Source organism: Talpa europaea (assembly GCF_964194135.1).
Source record: "Talpa europaea genome assembly, chromosome: 11".
Lineage (NCBI taxonomy): Eukaryota > Metazoa > Chordata > Mammalia > Eulipotyphla > Talpidae > Talpa > Talpa europaea.
Window position 1 is genome coordinate 50,431,148 of NC_140078.1, and position 16,939 is coordinate 50,448,086.

Sequence of the window (16,939 nt, forward strand, 5' to 3'; positions counted from 1 at the left end):
GACCGCGCACACCCCGGGCGCTCGACCCGCTTCCGGTCAGCCCCCAACAAAGGCTCAGGTGAGGGGTCGCTCCGGAGCGCACCGGGCCGGGTCGGCCCGAGCTCACAACGCACGCGCGCAGGTACGGCTGGGCCCAGCTCCCAGCCGGGTCCGGGCAGTCTAGGTGCCGGCTCCCGGGCGACAGCACCTGCCCGCCGCCCGCACCTGCCGCCCGCCGGCACCTGCGCACCTGCCGCCGCCCCCGCCCGCCCGCACCTGCCCCCCAGGCCCACTCACCTCGGCCCGCCCCGGCCCCTCGCCGCCGCGGCCCCCAGCCCGCGCTGCTCCATGCACTCAGCCCGCCCTCCGTGCCGCCAGCGGCCCCGGGGTCGCAGCAGCCCGCGCCATCGCGCCGCCGCCCGCTCGGAGGGCACAATGGAGCCTCCGCGCGCCGTTCATGCATATGCATGACGCCGTGCCGCCGGCCCCGCCCCCAGGCCAGAGCAGTAGAGCCCCGAGCCGCCGCTTCGGGCGGCAGCGCCTGCCACTCTGCGCGGGCCGGGCTGGGGCGCTGGGGTCCGGGAGGGTGGGGTGGGCGGCTGCGCGGGCTGGGGGCGACCTGCACCCCATCCCCTCGCCCCAGCACACCTTTCGGAACTCGGCGTTGGCGTAGCCACCTGCGCTTCCTGCTCGCTCTCCGCCGGGCGGGGCTGGGGGCGCGGCCTGGGCGGGGGGGCGGGCCGGGCGGGGTGGGCGCGCCACTTCTGGGAGGGGGTTTTGTGGAGAAAACCACCCTGAACAAAACAAGTCACTTCCCTCCCTGCTCTTCTAGCTTCCCAGAGCCGCCCCCATTAAAGCTCTTACCGTCGCTGTCGGCTTACAGCCAGATGAAGCGGCCTCTCTGATCAGATGGCACCTTTCAAAAGCTATTGTCACCCTTTAAGCTAGGCTTCTTCCCACCTCCGTTTAGGAACACCACATTCTCTGATTATTCACTTTTTTAAATTGTGATAAAACACTCAATATTTACCATTTCAATAATTTCTCAGGGTCCCGCTGAGTGGCACTAAATACATTCACGCTGATGTGCAGCCATCACCACCATCGAAATCCACAGTTTCTCATCTATTAAACTAACTCCCTCCTGGCAACCATCCTTTTACTTTCTGTCTATGAATTTGACTACTCTAAGTACCTCCTATGAGTAGAATCATAACAGTATTTGTCTTTTCATAGCTGATTTAGTTCATTTAGCATCGCTGTTATGGCGCCTTTCAGAATTTCCTTCTTTTTAAGGCTGAATAACAATCCATTTTATGGATAGACCCTATTTTGGTCTATCCATTTTGTAGGGTAAATGATTTTCAGTCTTTTCTGCCCTCCTACTATTAGGAATGCCCTGCCTGATGGGGCACCTACATTTGTTACATTGTTATAAGTTGCGTTGTTTACTTCTGTGGGCCATGACTGCAGTTTTGATATATTCTCCAAGAGAAACAGAGGCAGGAGACAGAGGCAAGAGAGGCAGGAGGGAGAAGGGGAGAAAGAAGCCCAGAGTGAAGACTTGCTGGAGGCTTGGAGGCCTCCTGGTCTCCTTCTCCCACCCTCCCAACCCCTGCCTGCCGTGTACCTGGTTGCTGCACTACATGTAAAAACTCATAAAAGCATGAGCAAGCCGGGCCTCCCCGGGGGCCCAGTGGTTGAGCGCCGGATTGCAAGGCTGCCTGCAGCCTCTGTAGCGCCAGTTTGATCCCCGGCTGCTGGGCGAGGATCCCACATGGCACGCAGACCTCTCCTGCTGCCCGCTGCTCCCCTCAGCAGTGTACTTCGTCGGTCTGCCTGCTCTGTTCCCCGCACTGGCTCTGGTGAATTCTCTCACCTTCCCGCGCTTCTGACTGTACCCAGTGCTTGCATAAATAAATAAATCTTTAAAAAAAAAAAAAAAGGAGGCATGAGCAAGCCACCGAGGGCTCCAGGACTCCTCCTTTACCTGGTCTGCATAGGATCATAGAAAACCAGCTCTGTGCCTTCCTGGTGCTACACACTTATTGGTCAATGAATGCGCTACAATTAAATTTTAATATTGCTACGATTTCTTCCTTCAAGGTTGTCTGAACCCTATGTTCTGTTTTGCTCCAGAACCATTAATTTATTGAACTGTATGGCAGGCCTGCTACGTGCCTGGGATGGTATGGGCTCTGAACATTCGTCTATCTCCAATGACTGCAACATAAGGCCTGTAGAGGAGAGAGAGGTCTTACTTTACTCACCAGGTAGCAATGTGTCTATCAGGACAAGTTGGGAAGAAAAGTAAAGCAGGACTAGAGGGTAGGGAACAATAGGGAAGGATTCCCTGGAGAGAGCTAGCCCTGCAGAAGTGGGGGTGGGAGGCATTACTGGACTCTGACCCTTTTTTTTTTTTTTTAAAGAAGCAGAACAGGCAGATTGACTGAAATACACTGCTGAATAAGCAGCAGGTGAGACAGGAGAGGTCTGCTGCGCCACGTGGGTTAGCTCCCTGGTCGGGGATTGAACTTGTTCTACACTGGTTGGCAATAGCTTCATAGCGCTGTGTCTTAACCCCTTGTCCTACCAGGGAGGCCCGTGACCCTCTTCTACCTCCAGGAGCCAATAGTTTGGGGTAACTGTAGGCAGATTCACACAGGAGGCCAGAAACTGCCACACCTAGTTGTCTAGCCAACGCAGCAGGTAGCCCTGCCCCTCAGTGCAAGGCCTGCCCCAGTTCTCCTAGGAGACACCATTTAGCGCCTGCTCCCTTCTAGACAGTGTTTTCATCTTTGACTATATGGATTATTAGAAAAGTATTCCTTAATTTCCAGAAAATGATTGCCCTCATGAAACCTTCCTTTAAAGTTGAGTACATGAGGGGCCTCCCTGGTGGCACAACAGGTTAAGCACAGCACAGTGAAGCAATCTGTAGCCTCTGCAGTAAGAGTTTGATCCCCGGCTGGCCAGGGAGCTATCCACATGGTGCAGCAGACCTCTCCTATCTCGCCTGCTGCTCCCCTCAGCAGTGTGTTTCAGTTAGTCTGCCTGTTCTGTTCCCCACTGTATCTGGTGAATCCTCTCACCTCCCTCACCTCTGGCCTGTATCCCAGTTCTTGTATGCACAACTAAATAAATCTTTAAAAAATAAATAAATAAATGAGAAGCTCATCAAGTATTGGAAGAAACTTCTCATTCCTTTTGGATGTTCTGTCAGAAAGAATAAAAATGCCCAGTTCAGCATGATTGTGAGAAGTCATACTGGTGGGCCACTCTCATTTAGATGCACACAGGTTAGAAAAAATGTAACATGGGGCCTCCCTGGTGGTGCAAGAGGTTAAGCACAACACTGCAAAGCTATACGTAGCCTCTTCATCAAGAGTTCGATTCCCAGCTGGCCAAGGAGCAACCCACATGGCGAAGCAGACCTCCCCTTTCTCACTTGCTGTTCCCCTCAGCAGTTTATTTCAGTCAGTCTGCCTGTTCTGTTCCCCACTCTGTCTCTGGTGAATCCTCTCCCCCCCACACACACTTCTGGCCTGTACCCCAGTTCTTGTATGCATAAATAAATGAATCTTAAAAAAAATTAAAATGTAACACAAAGAAGGTATATGACATGCCAAATTTACCTGCCTAGCACAGCACCTTGGGGCTTTTGTGAATTTAGTCTTTGTTGCAGGTGATGTGGCCTAAATTTGATTTTTAACTGGGACCCCCACTTAATATGAGTGACTTAAGTGATACAGGGCAGCAAGGAGCACTAAAACTGGCCAAGGACAGTGCCCAATAGTTTATCGGTGCAAATAGTTTATACTTGTGCACACAACTGCAAGACTACTCAGGTTCAGAGAACAACAATAATGGGACTTATTTAACAAACCAGGGAAAAACAAAGAGTCACTGAGGCCAGAAATGGCCACTTACCTCACCTGGAGCAGTGTCCAGTGTTTTAAAGTCCTAAACACAAACGCTCCCAAGATGGCATCCTCCTGCCACTGAGGACCTGGAGCACGCGGCAGCCCAATTATAAACTGGGATCCAACTCATGAAGACAGCAGAAGATACAACAGGAGATGCTCACTGGAGCTGCCAAGATGTGCCAGTACAGCACCAGACAAGTGACACTCAAAACAGCAGCTGCAGCAGCCAAACTGTTACAGGACAGCCCCGATATTGAATGGGTTCCTGGCTGTGGGTCCTCACCTGCGCGCTTAAAAAGGACTTATTAATACTCCACTATAGGCACACACAAAAGGTTAATAAAAGGTTTATTTACAAGGGAAAAGGAAATAAGGAAAATGTACAACTCAGGGAGAAAATAGGGAAATAAAGTCTTTAATGCGTCCTACCCGATCCCCCGACCAGGAAACCCAAAGTCACTCTCAGAGCTGGCCGGACGCTGCTAGTTGGTGGAGAGCCAAAATGGGGGACCCCCCACCAAAGCCCTCGTGTCTGCCTTTATATCAACCTGGCTGCTTAACCCCACCCTCAGGTCCCAGCCACCTTCCCTTTGGTGGTGATGGGATTTGGAGTTCCCAGTGTCTTTGGCTTTGGCCTGGGTTGGGGGTGGAGTCCACAAAGCCTGTATGGAATTAGCTTTAGGACATCCTTTTCCCCCTAACAAAACTACTCGACAAATGGCCACACTTATGTAGCTCAGGGAAGCACCGGGCTCTGGGTCTTCACCTTCCCTGCCAGACTGTAACAGCAGCAAAACTGGGAACAATTTTCAGTCACTCAACTACTTGCAAAGCCTCCAAACTTTTCCTCTTTGAGGGTGGCTGCTGGAAGCCTATGTTCTTCAAAGGCCCACGAGAGCCTTCTGGAAGATAGGCAAGGTGGGGACAGAAATCACCGATACCATAATCCCTGAAGATCTGAAAATGCTGAAATCCAGAACTGTATCCCAAACATTAGATAATGAGGGCTGCTTCCTCAGTCCTTATATTTCTTATCAGGGTTTCCACCCCACTGATACTTTGTTTGCATTTTCCCTGGGGCTATTCCTCCTCACCAGCAACCCCCTCCAGGGGGTACCACTTGTAACAGTCTTTGGCTTAAGACCCCCCTCTACCTCCCCATTACATAAGTACACATAGTTATAACTATTTTCTCCTTGCAAAAACTAACTTTAAAGATTTATTTTAATTTATTTATGCATAGAAGAACTGGGGTGTAGGCCAGAGGTGCAGAGAGTGAGAGGATTCACCAGAAACAGAGTGGGGAGCAGGGCCTCCCTGATGGCGCAAGGGGTTGAGTCGCAACACTGTGAGACTATCTGCAGCCTCTGCAGCATGGGTTTGATCCCTGGCCAGCCATGGAGCTGCCCACGTGGTGCAGCAGACCTCTCCTATCTCACCCGCTGCTCCCCTCAGCAGTGTATTTCAGTAGATCTGCCTGTTCTGCTCCCCACTTGGTCTCTAGTGAATCATCTCAGCCTCTGCACCTCTGACCTACACCCCAGTTCTTCTATGCATAAATAAATAAAAATAAATCTTTCAAAAAATAAAATAAAATGAAAATGTTTCTTTATGTACAACTAATATCTTCTAATTGTAGGAAAATTCAGAGTAAATCAAAACCTTCCACTATCCAAATATTACAAGATAATCCTTATTAGTTCTTGGTTCTATTTTCTCCCAGATGATTCTCTTTGCATATTTTTATGGTTTGGCAATTAGCATATACATGGTTTCCATATCCTTATTCTTTCACTCTATTGACATAAACATTTCCCTTCTTATAAACATTATCCTCATAAACACTGTGAAGATTTGTATGCAAGGATGTTTGCTGTGGCATTATCTGTGATATTGAAAAATTAGACACATACTGTATTCATTCATTCAACAAATTTTGGTTGTACTTCTGCCCTTTGCCAGACACTCTTCTCTGTGCTGGAAATATGGCAGCAAGTGCAACAGACCTAACGCAGTCATGGGGCTTCCATTAAAGCTAATGATTTAATTCTGTAGTTGACAGTTAAGAAGAATACAATTGTAGGGTCTCCCTGGTGGCGCAGCGGTTGAGCTGTCCCCAGCCTCTGCAGTGCCGTTTCGATCCCCGGCCATGGGCGAGGGTCCCACATAGTGCAGCAGACCTCTCATGCCACGCCCGCTGCTCCCTTCAGCAGTGTATTTCGTCAGTCTGCCTGTTCTGTTCCCTGCTCTGGCTCTGGTGAATTCTCTCACCCTCCCGTACTTCTGACTAAAGCCAGTGCTTGTATAAATAAATAAATCAATCTTTAAAAAAAAAATACACCTGTAGGTAATATTTTATACAACACCAAAAATTACATTTTTGAAGGATATTTACCGGTAAAAGAAGATTTTTACAACTTGTTAAATGAAAAACAGAATAGAAAGTTGTATGGTGCTAACATAGTTACTAAAAAAAATACATATATATATATATATATATATATATATATATATATATATTTATGGAACAGATGGTCTCCCATTAGGCCACTAACTCATTTCAAGCTGGGAAAGTTACCATTACAATAAAGACATCAGTTAGATACCACCTTAAACAAACAACAAGTCATTATCACCAATCACAGGACTAGACATCCTGTGCTTGCTGTGTGATGGTCAGAAAAAGGACACAGAACTCCCCCACATGGAAGTTCCAGACAGGAATGTTGGACCAGAATCTAATCATGACAAAAACACCAGATAAATTCACACAGGGTGTCCATCTCCAGAACTGACTGCTCCTAGAAAACACCAGGCCTGGAGAAATGGTCTTCATTAGAAGAGAACAGAGATAGCGAGAGAGAAATGCAAAGTCCTGAACTTGAGTGGACTTTGGGTGGGGAAAGACAGTTTTGGGCCATGGGGAAATTTGCATACAGGCTAGAGATGAGACAATAGCATTGAATGGGTGTTCAGTCTCCCAAGTATGATAACCACGTGTTGGATTTCGTAGAATGTCTTTGTTCTTAAAGCTGTCAGAAGAGGGACTCCCTGGTGGTGCAAGGGGTTAAGACATAACCTATGAAGTGGTCTGCAGCCACTGACTGCAGCACAAGTTTGATCCCTGGCCAGGGAGTTACCCACATGGTGCAGCAGACCTATCCTGTCTTGCCCACTGCTCCCCTCAGCAGTGTATTTCAGTTGATCTGCCTGTTCTGCTCCCCACTCTGTCTCTGGTTAATCCTCTCACTCCCTGCACCTCTGGCCGTTTACCCCAGTTCTTCTATGCATAAGTAAATAAATCTTTAAAAAATAAAGACTGTCAGAAGTATTTAAGAAGTGTGTTGTATGTGGTATGTGTGTACATATATGTGTAGATACAGGGAGAAATAAGGAAATGTGTCAAAGCATTCGTAGGGGAATCTTAAAAGTAGTTTATTTATTTATTTTAAAGACTTTTTTTTTATACATACAAGAGCTGGGGTACAGGCCAGAGGTGTGGGGGCAAGAGGATTCACCAGAGAAGAGAGGAGAGCAGAACAGGCAGATTGAGGAGCAGAGAGACAGGAGAGGTCTTCTGTGCTATGTGGGTTGCTCTCTGGCTGGCCGGGGATCGAACTCGTGCTGCATAGGCTGCATATTGCTTCACAGTGCTGTGCTTAACCCCTTGTGCCACCAGGGAGGCCCTTAAAAGTATTTTAAAAGGCATTAAGAAATGATTGTCAGGAAATCCACCAATTCACAAATAAGAAAACACTATTTGTAGATTTGTTACAGGGCAACCCCACTCTAAAACCGACTGCCTGACTGTGGGTCCTTACCCATGTGCTTAAAAGGGACTTACACTGCAGGCACACACAAAAGTTTAAGAAAGGCTTATTTACAAGGGAAGGGGAATGAGGAAATGTACAATTCAGGGAGAAAAGAGGGCGATAAAGTCATAAATGCCACCTACCCGTTCTCCGACCTGTAATTCCAAGTGACCCGCTGTGACCAAACCTGCCAAGCCAATTGCCTGAGACCCCACTAACACGGCTGGTTTTTATTTACTAACAGAGAAAATGGCTGCTTAACTCTGCCTTAGGTCCGCGCAACTTCCCTTTGGGGATCATGGGATTTGTAGTTCCCAGTGTCTTGATGGAGTGGGGGTGGCATCCACAAAGCCTGTATGGAGTTTTCTCAGGACATCCTTTCTCCCTAACAGAACCACAGTGGAAACTTTTTTTAATAAAAGATTTATTTAATTATGCATACAAGAACTGAAACTGGGGTATAGGCCAGAGGTGCGGGGTGGGGGTGGGGGAGAGGATTCACCAGAGAGACTGGGGAACAGAACAGGTGGATCTACTGAAATACACTGCTGAGGGGATCCGCAGGGAGACAGGAGAGGGCTACTGCACCACTCAGGTTAGTGGCTGGCTTGATAGCGCTGTGTCCTTAACCCCTGCACCACCAGGGAGGCCCCACCGTGGAAACTTATTGCCTATTTGAATGTGACATTCACATTGATCTTTTATAAATATTGATCACCACCAAGTAGAAAAGATTTATTCTTGGAAGTCAAAATTGATCATTGACCCAGAAGGAACAGATCAATGGAAAAGGGGTCCTAACCATCTGCTTCTTGCCTGTGCCCCCACTCACCCAGATAGGGTCTAGTTATCTAGCACTAGGAGGGAGGGAGTTCTCAGTCATTAGGAGGAGTTGCATTGTTACATTTAAGGCAAGGATATTATAGAAACAAAGAATCAGTTTTATAGGGCATCATTTTTCATAGATACATTTTAATCTCCTAACAGAATGTCTGCATACTTTAGACTCAGGAGATCATCATCTCTGGCTAATAAAATTTATATGTAATAAAGCCAAGGACTTAGGAGATAACAATCTATCACAAGGAATTGCTCATTTGGTTGGGAACAGAGGGTCTGTGGGTCATGGCAGGGGGGATACTCCTGACTTCTAGCCCGGGATTCCCTCTGGTAGATGACACGAGGCTTATCACTAGGGCTTATGATTGTAGCGCTCTTCACAACAGTTCTCTTTGTTCTATTGACACTGCCTCTGCAAGTCCATTCTCCTTTGCCCCAAACTTGATCTTTTTTTACCCTGGTGGGAATATGTCTTTGTTGTTGGTGGTGGTTTTTTTGTTTTGTTTGTTTTTTAAGATTTATTTATTTATGCATACAAGAACTGGGGTACAGGCCAGAGGTCTGGGGGGTGAGAGGATTCACCAGAGACAGAGTGGGGAGCAGAACAGGCAGAGTGACTGAAATATACTGCTGAGGGAAGCAGCGGGTGAGTCAGGAGAGGTCTGCTGTACCATGTGGGTAGCTCCCTGGCCAGGAATTGAACTCGTGTTGCAGAGGCTGCAGATTTCTTCACTGTGCTGTGTTTAACTTGTTGTGCCACCAGGGAGGCCCAGGTGGGAGTGTGTACTTGTAATACAGGTGTTTGGATGAGCGAGTATAGACACCATCTCTCCTGCACCTGTTGAAGTTAGCTCACCGAAAGATCCACATTCTGTGGGTATGGGTGCCTGTGGCCAAAAGGGACTATGGCTATGGGAAGTGGTTTTTCCCTTCTGTGACCAGTAAACAATATCTGGGACACAACTGACTTTTGTCCTCAACCTCCAGATGTCAGCACCCTGACTGACCCTAAGGGTCAAGGGCTGTGGAATCATTTTAAGTGTGCTCCCAGGTCCTTTAAGTCCCCCTCCACATGATGACACCATCACCCTGGCTCTTGCTTATACCACCAGCTCTGTTTACCTTCTTATCCACAGTGACACTCTTGGCCCTGTTCTAGATATCATCCACTGTCCTCATCATTTCCTCCATCTCCAGTGGCTTTGCTCCTGATTTCACTGAGAAAATGGAAGCTATGGGAAAAGCTTCTGTAGGTGCCCATGTCTGCCAACCTGTGCTCACACCATCCTTTGCTGTCTCTTTTTGCCCCCGATGTTGTTCCATGCACATAGAGTCTGTGACTATCACTTCACGTCATGCAAAAGGTATGACTGAGTTATGGACTGTGAGAGCACTTTATCCTGGATTATCTGGGTGGATCCTAAAAGCATAGGTGGGTCTCCCTGGTGGCACAGGGGTTAGTCTCAGCACTATCAAACTGTCGCCAGCCACTGCAGCATGAGTTCCATCCCTGGCCAGGTAGCTACCCACACGGCACAGCAGACCTCTCCTGCCTCGCCCGCTGTTCCCCTCAGCTGTGTATTTCAGTAGATCCACCTGTTCTGCTCCCCACTCTGTCTCTGGTGAATCCTCTAACCCCCAGAACCTCTGGCCTGCACCCCAGTTCTTGTACGCATGAATAAATAAAATAAATCTAAAAGTATAGGAGAGAGGAAGAGGGATAAGAGATGTATGCAGTCAGCCATGGGCCCACAGAACAGCCCCTAGGGAGACAAGGTCACCAACCAGGAAAGTTGGACATGCAGGGAGGGATGCTGCCTTGCAGCCTCCAGAGGGAATGCGGCCTTTCCACAACTTAATTTCAGATTTTTGGCTTTCAGACTGTGTAAGAGTGTATTCCTGTTGTTTTAAGCCAATTGGTTTGTGGTAATTTGTTACAGCGCACACTCCTGCAAATGCCTGGTCTGGTTTTCATTATATCAAATGTTTCCTGTCCTGTGTAGAGGCATCAGCATCTCCCATCTAGAGCATCCAGACTACCCTTCCTGGACTGCAGGTGTTTTGGGACCAGTGCCCCTCCTCTGTGACAGTGATATGCTGTCACTCCTTCCTGGACACCTCACTCACTCTGCATGGAACAAGTCAAGGGCAGTCCTGACCTTCTGTGAGGCCAAGCCTCCACCCTGAACTGTCCTCCTTGCCTTCTCTATTTGGGCTTGGTGGCCAGTGCTGGACCTCTCACTGTCCTCTTTCTTGAAGTAATGCTCCAGCAGCTGGTGTGGTCCTGTGTCTCTGTCTATGTGAAAGGATCTCACACATTCCTCCCCTGTGCCCTGGCTTGCCTGGCCTGTCACTTCTTTTTTCTGATACAAATCTCAGCATGTTCAAAATGGAATTCTGGGTTCTCTCCCAGGTCTGCTGACCCAGTTTCTCCTGTAGGCCTCCCCTGGTGTGCTAGCAGCCTCCCCTACATCTCCTGGACACCACTCTCCTCCTGCATACATTCCTGTCCCTGACCTCAGCCGACCCAAATTCAAACTCTTCTTACCACCAGCTACTGCTGCGTGGATCCCAGCCCTACCAGCTCTCTTTTTATTCTAGTAGTATCTTAATTGAGAAAGAACTCACATTCCATACAATTCACCCATACAAAGTGAGTAACCAATGATGTTACATTTATCTAAAATCATGCCAGGCCTTCCTGGTGGCACAGGGGTTAAAGACAGCTCTGTCAAGCTATCGCAAGCCATTGCAGCACTAGTTTGATCCCCAGCTGGCCACATGGCGCAGCAGATCTCTCCTGTCTCACCCACTGCTCCCCTCAGCAGTGGATTTCAGTAGATCTGCCTGTTCTGTTCCCCACTCTGTCTCTGGTGAATCCTTTCATTTCCGCCCCCTCCACACCTCTGGCTTACACTCCAGTTCTTGTATGCATAAATAAATAAATCTTTAAAAAAAAAAAATTATTGGGCCTCCCCGGTGGCGCAGCGGTTGAGCGCTGAGTTGCGAGGCTGCCCGCAGCCTTTGCAGCGCCAGTTCGATCCCCGGCTGCTCCCCGGCCACCGGAGGAGGGTCCCACATGGCGCGCAGACCTCTCCTGTCACCTGCTGCTCCCCTCAGCAGTGTACTTCGGTCCTTCTGCCAGCTCTGCTCCTCGCTCTGGCTCTGGTGAATTCTCTCACCCTCCCGCGCTTCAGACTGTGCCCAGTGCTTGTATAAACAAACAAATGAATAAATAAATAAATAAATCTTTTTAAAAAAAATAAAATTATTCACCATCACCACAATCTGTTTGTGTTTTCATCACCCCCAAGTGAAATCTATACCTTAACAATCACTCCCCATCTCTTTTCCAGCCCCAGCAACCAATAATCCACTTATTATCTGTGTGGATTTGCCTATTCTGGACATCTCACATATTTGGAATCGTAAAATGTGTTTGTTTTTTTTTTTTATCTAGCTGCCTTCACTTACAGGTTTTCAAAGTTCATGTTGTAGCATGTGTGAGCACTTTGTTCCTTTTTATGATTGAGTAATATTCCATTATATGGCTGTACTATGTTCTGTATGTTTATCCATCAACTGATGAGCACTTAGGTTGATTCCAATATTTTTTGCTATGTGAATAATGCTGCTGTGCAAATGTTCATGTACAAGTTTCTGTATGGACATATGTTTCCATTTCTCTGGGTATATACCTAAAAATGGAATTACTGGTCATATGATAATGCTGTGTTCAACCTTTAAAGTCATGCCAGAATTTGGGCCTCCCCGGTGGCGCAGCGGTTGAGCGCTGGGTTGCGAAGCTGCCCGCGGCCTCTGCGGCGCCAGTTCGATCCCCGGCTGCTCCCCAGCCACCGGAGGAGGGTCCCACATGGTGAGCAGACCTCTCCTGCCGCCCGCTGCTCCCCTCAGCAGTGTACTTCGGTCCTTCTGCCTGCTCTGCTCCCCGCTCTGGCTCTGGTGAATTCTCTCACCCTCCCGCGCTTCTGACTGTACCCAGTGCATGTATAAACCAAACAAACAAACAAATAATAAATAAATAAATAAATAAATAAATAAATAAATAAATAAATAAGACATGCCTCTAGAAAAATTAAAAAAAAAAACTATTAAAAAAAATTCTCTGTAAAGTCATGCCAGAATTTTACAAAGCAGCTGCACTATTTTATATTCCCACAAACAATGTACAAGAGTTCCAGGTTTCCCACATCCTTTATATTTTTTATTTATTATAGACATCCAAGTGGTTAAGCAAAGAGATTTTAGATTGGACAGCAAGAACTTGATTCATATTGATAAGTTATACTTTATCAAAATTAAATTTTTTTTGTCTATTGAAGTCTGGGTTAAGGGGATAAAAAAACAAACTGTAGCTATGGAAGATATTTGCAAATGAAAATCTCAACATGATTTTTTTTGGGCTGTTACATTAATATCCTTTGGTGTGTCTTGCATTGTAAATTCATCTTTTAACACGTGCACTATTTTGTAATATCATATATTGGTCATCTGCGATACGTTGAGTTATATAAATCATTTAAACTTTGGCACACTTCCACAAATGATCAAAAAATTACATGTTAATGTCAGAAAAGCTGTAAATACTGGGAAACTGTCAAACTCATGGTGACAGATACAAGTTTTCCAAAATTCTTTTTAAAAATTTAATGAAATTAACTAATATATTTATTTTTAAAAGATTTTTTTTGCATAGAAGAAGTGGGGTGTAGGCCAGAGGTGCGGGGGGTGAGAGGATTCACCAAAGACAGAGTCGGGAGCAGAGAAGGCAAATTTACTGAAATACACTGCCAAAGGAAGCAGCAGGCGAGACAGGAGAGGTCTGCTGCACCATGTGTGGGTCAGCTCCCTGGCATAGGATTGAACTCAGGCCATCATGGTGACAGCATTGAGACTTAACCCCTAGGCCACCAGGGAGACCCCAAGTTTTCCAAAATTCTAATTTTCATACAAAATATTTTTTATCAACGTATCATTATTAATATCACAAATACTAACAATTGCAGGTTTACTTCTTTTAGTTTAGACTGATGTTGGCAAAGTGCCCTTGTGTGAATATGTGTAGTTTGTATATGAGTTGTTCTTTCAAGTCAGTGAGATGCAATGTGAGAAAAGTTGCAAATTCAAGACAAGTAACCACACCAGAACCTTTCCTGGAGGCAATCTTCATGTTTCAGTACAGGGCATTTGTCATGTAGAATATTAAAAGGACATGTCCCTAAGGGTAGAGATTTAATAAAAATTAATTTTATTGCTTCATCAAGGGCATTCTTAAGTGAACTGGTGGTTTTATTTAAATAACGTTCCTTGAGGGCAGGGCTGGCAAGGGCGATGGGGCAAAGCTAAACTGTTTCAGTTTGGCGTCCAGGGCCAGGAGATTCACTGCTGTTGCTTTGTCACTATCAAGGCAAATGTCCACACAGACCAAAAGGCAAATACGGTTTTTTGTTTACAAAATAGTTTTGAGCTCACTGATCCCTAGTCGGGCTTCAGGGAGCGCTGAGGGTCTGTGACCCACACCTTTGAGAATCACTGCTCTGGGTCTTAGTTTCACTGGTAGGATCAGGGCCGGGCCTTCCCTAGCCACCTCAGGTGGGAATGCTCTGGGCAATCCCAGGACAACTGCACTTTGGTGTGCAACCTGGCCACCTGAATCCCTGTCCGGCCCAGCTGTATACCTCCCGAGGACACAACTGCTCTCTCCACCCCTCACCTGCTCACAGCGGAGTGTGCAGAACTGTCTGACTCAGACCTGTCAACTGCTGGGCCTCAGGCCAGCACCTTTCCACAGGGCACAGCCCTTCCTGACCTCTGACCTCTGATATTTGTCTTCTGCAGCCCCAGGTTTAATCTCACCTGCCTGACCTGTTTATGCTCCAGGAACTTCCAGGGCCTTCTGACTTGCCAGCTAGTCACACAACTGCCTGGCTTCTGGGATAAGATGTCACCCTGTAGGAAGACCTCTGGACTACCCACCTGTTATCCTGCACTTCTGACACTCACATCTCTTCTCTGGAACCAAGTATAATGCACCTGGATCTGGGCCTTCCTGGTGGCCTAGGGGTTAAGTCTCAGCATTAGCACCCTGAGGGGGCCTGAGCTGGATCCCAGCCAGGGAGCTAAACCACATGGTGCAGCAGACCTCTCCTGTCTCACCCACTGCTCCCCTCAGTGGTATATTTCAGTAAATCCACCTGCTCTGCTCCCCACTTTGTCTCTGGTGAATCCTCTCTCCCCCCACATCTCTGGTCTACACCCCAGTTCTACGCACAAATAAATAAAAATCTTTAAAAAATAATGCACACAGATCTATCCAGTATCCTTCATGGAACTTAGATACTAACTAAGCGCTCTTTTTTTTTTTTTAAAGATTTATTTATTCATGCATACAAGAACCAGGGTACAGGGCAGATGCGTGGGAGGGTGAGAGGATTCACCAGAGACAGAGTGGGGAACAGAACAGGCAGACTGACTGAAGTACACTGCTGAGAGGAGCAGCGGGTGAGTCAGGAGAGGTCTGCTGGGCCATGTGGGATTCTCGCTTGCCTGCGAATGGAACCAGCACTGCAGAGGCTATTGCACTTCACAGTGCTGCGCTCAACCGCCACCAGGGGAGGCCCTAACCGCTCTTCTTTTTTTTTTTTTTTTTTTGTTTTATACATGCACTGGGTACAGTCAGAAGCGCGGGAGGGTGAGAGAATTCACCAGAGCCAGAGCGGGGAGCAGAGCAGGCAGAAGGACCGAAGTACACTGCTGAGGGGAGCAGCGGGCGGCAGGAGAGGTCTGCGCGCCATGTGGGACCCTCGCCGGTGGCCGGGGAGCAACTGGGGATCGAACCGGCACCACAGAGGCCGCGGGCAGCTTCGCAACCCAGCGCTCAACCGCTGCGCCACCGGGGAGGCCCCCTAACCGCTCTTCTTAAGGCTAAACTTAAAGGAGCAGAGGAAGCAGCAGGGCAATCAGAACCCAAAGTCAGGAGAGGAAGGGCCTAGCATGGAGAGGGTTAATTTAGCTACAACACCCCTTAGGTGGTACACCTTACCAGGGTGAGTTGGGATATTGAGTTCCATGGGTCTGGGCACAGATGGTGTTGGGGGCAGGGAAGGGATACTGGGGTCTGCATGTTTGGGCAAAAGGTCACCAAGGGCAGGGGACCCAGACTGGGGTCCAGCTCTGGGCCGGGAAGATAGGGCCTTTGCTGTTCACTGGACTTCAGCAGGTGGGCAGATGGAGGGGAAAGGTATTCCAGCTCATCCGACACAGGCATTCAGGGTTAACAGAGGGGCTTGGTGGGATGGGGGTGGCTGGGAAGGTGGTGTAGGCAAGATGGGGCGGGATGTCAATTGGAGGAAGGAGTTCCCCTGGGGGTGAGGGGCAGGGCAGCGCCTGCTTGCCCCAGGAGGGTAACGGACTCTCCCACCCTCATGTCAGGATGCCAGGAGCCGGGTGTGGTAGGTGGACTCTGAGGGGACAGCAAACTGTGGAGTTGGGAGTCCCTGTCTGGAGACTGTGGAGGTGAGGTGTGTGGCTAACACTGAGGGGTTTTCTATGGTCTACTATGTTCAGTGTACTCCCAAATGAATACCCCAATAGGGAGCTCATCATTCCACCTCATTTGGGGCAGAAACAGGTTAGATGTTACTTCCAATTCTATTTTCACTAGAGAATATGGAGTTACCCAGTGGGCGCAGCCTTTTCCTCCCACATAGGACACCTGCCCCAGGGCTTGCCCACAATGGAGGGAAACTTGAGTCTCACTTGAGCCCTGCAGGGAGGTGGGGGCATGAGAGATGGCCAGGGTGGTCAGGGACCCCTGTTGCCACTCCTGGGGCCTGCAATCTCCTTGTCTTGGTCTCTCTGGCAGAGTCGGCAGGCCCTCTCCCAAATGCTTTCATAGCTGCTTCTATGTTGAATGGGTTTTACATCTGGAAAAGACCCCCAGAAACTGCATTGTCCAGCACACAGGCTCAGGTGCTCACCCACTCGTACCCACAAGCACCCATTCCCACACCCATTGGTTGGGTCAACTGAAAGCACATCTGGGCGCACAGGATGCTCTCCTAGACCACGAAGTGTCTTCCTTCTCATAGTTGTTCTTTCCCACTTTCAGGAGAGGGGCAACTGCAAACTGAAATGTAAAGCAGCTAACCAGACAACCATCTGCTCGGCATCCAATCTGACATCCATTCTTCTTGGATGGCACATGGCTGCAGACCCACACTCAGAGCAAAGGGAAAGGGAGAGGCCTCTGCGGCTGCCTCCCAGTTCCTGAGGCCCCAACGCCCAAGGGAAGGGCTGGTGCTGGATGCCCTTGACACCCTCAGGTACTTCAGGACCTAACTCGAGTCTGGCCTCCACTCT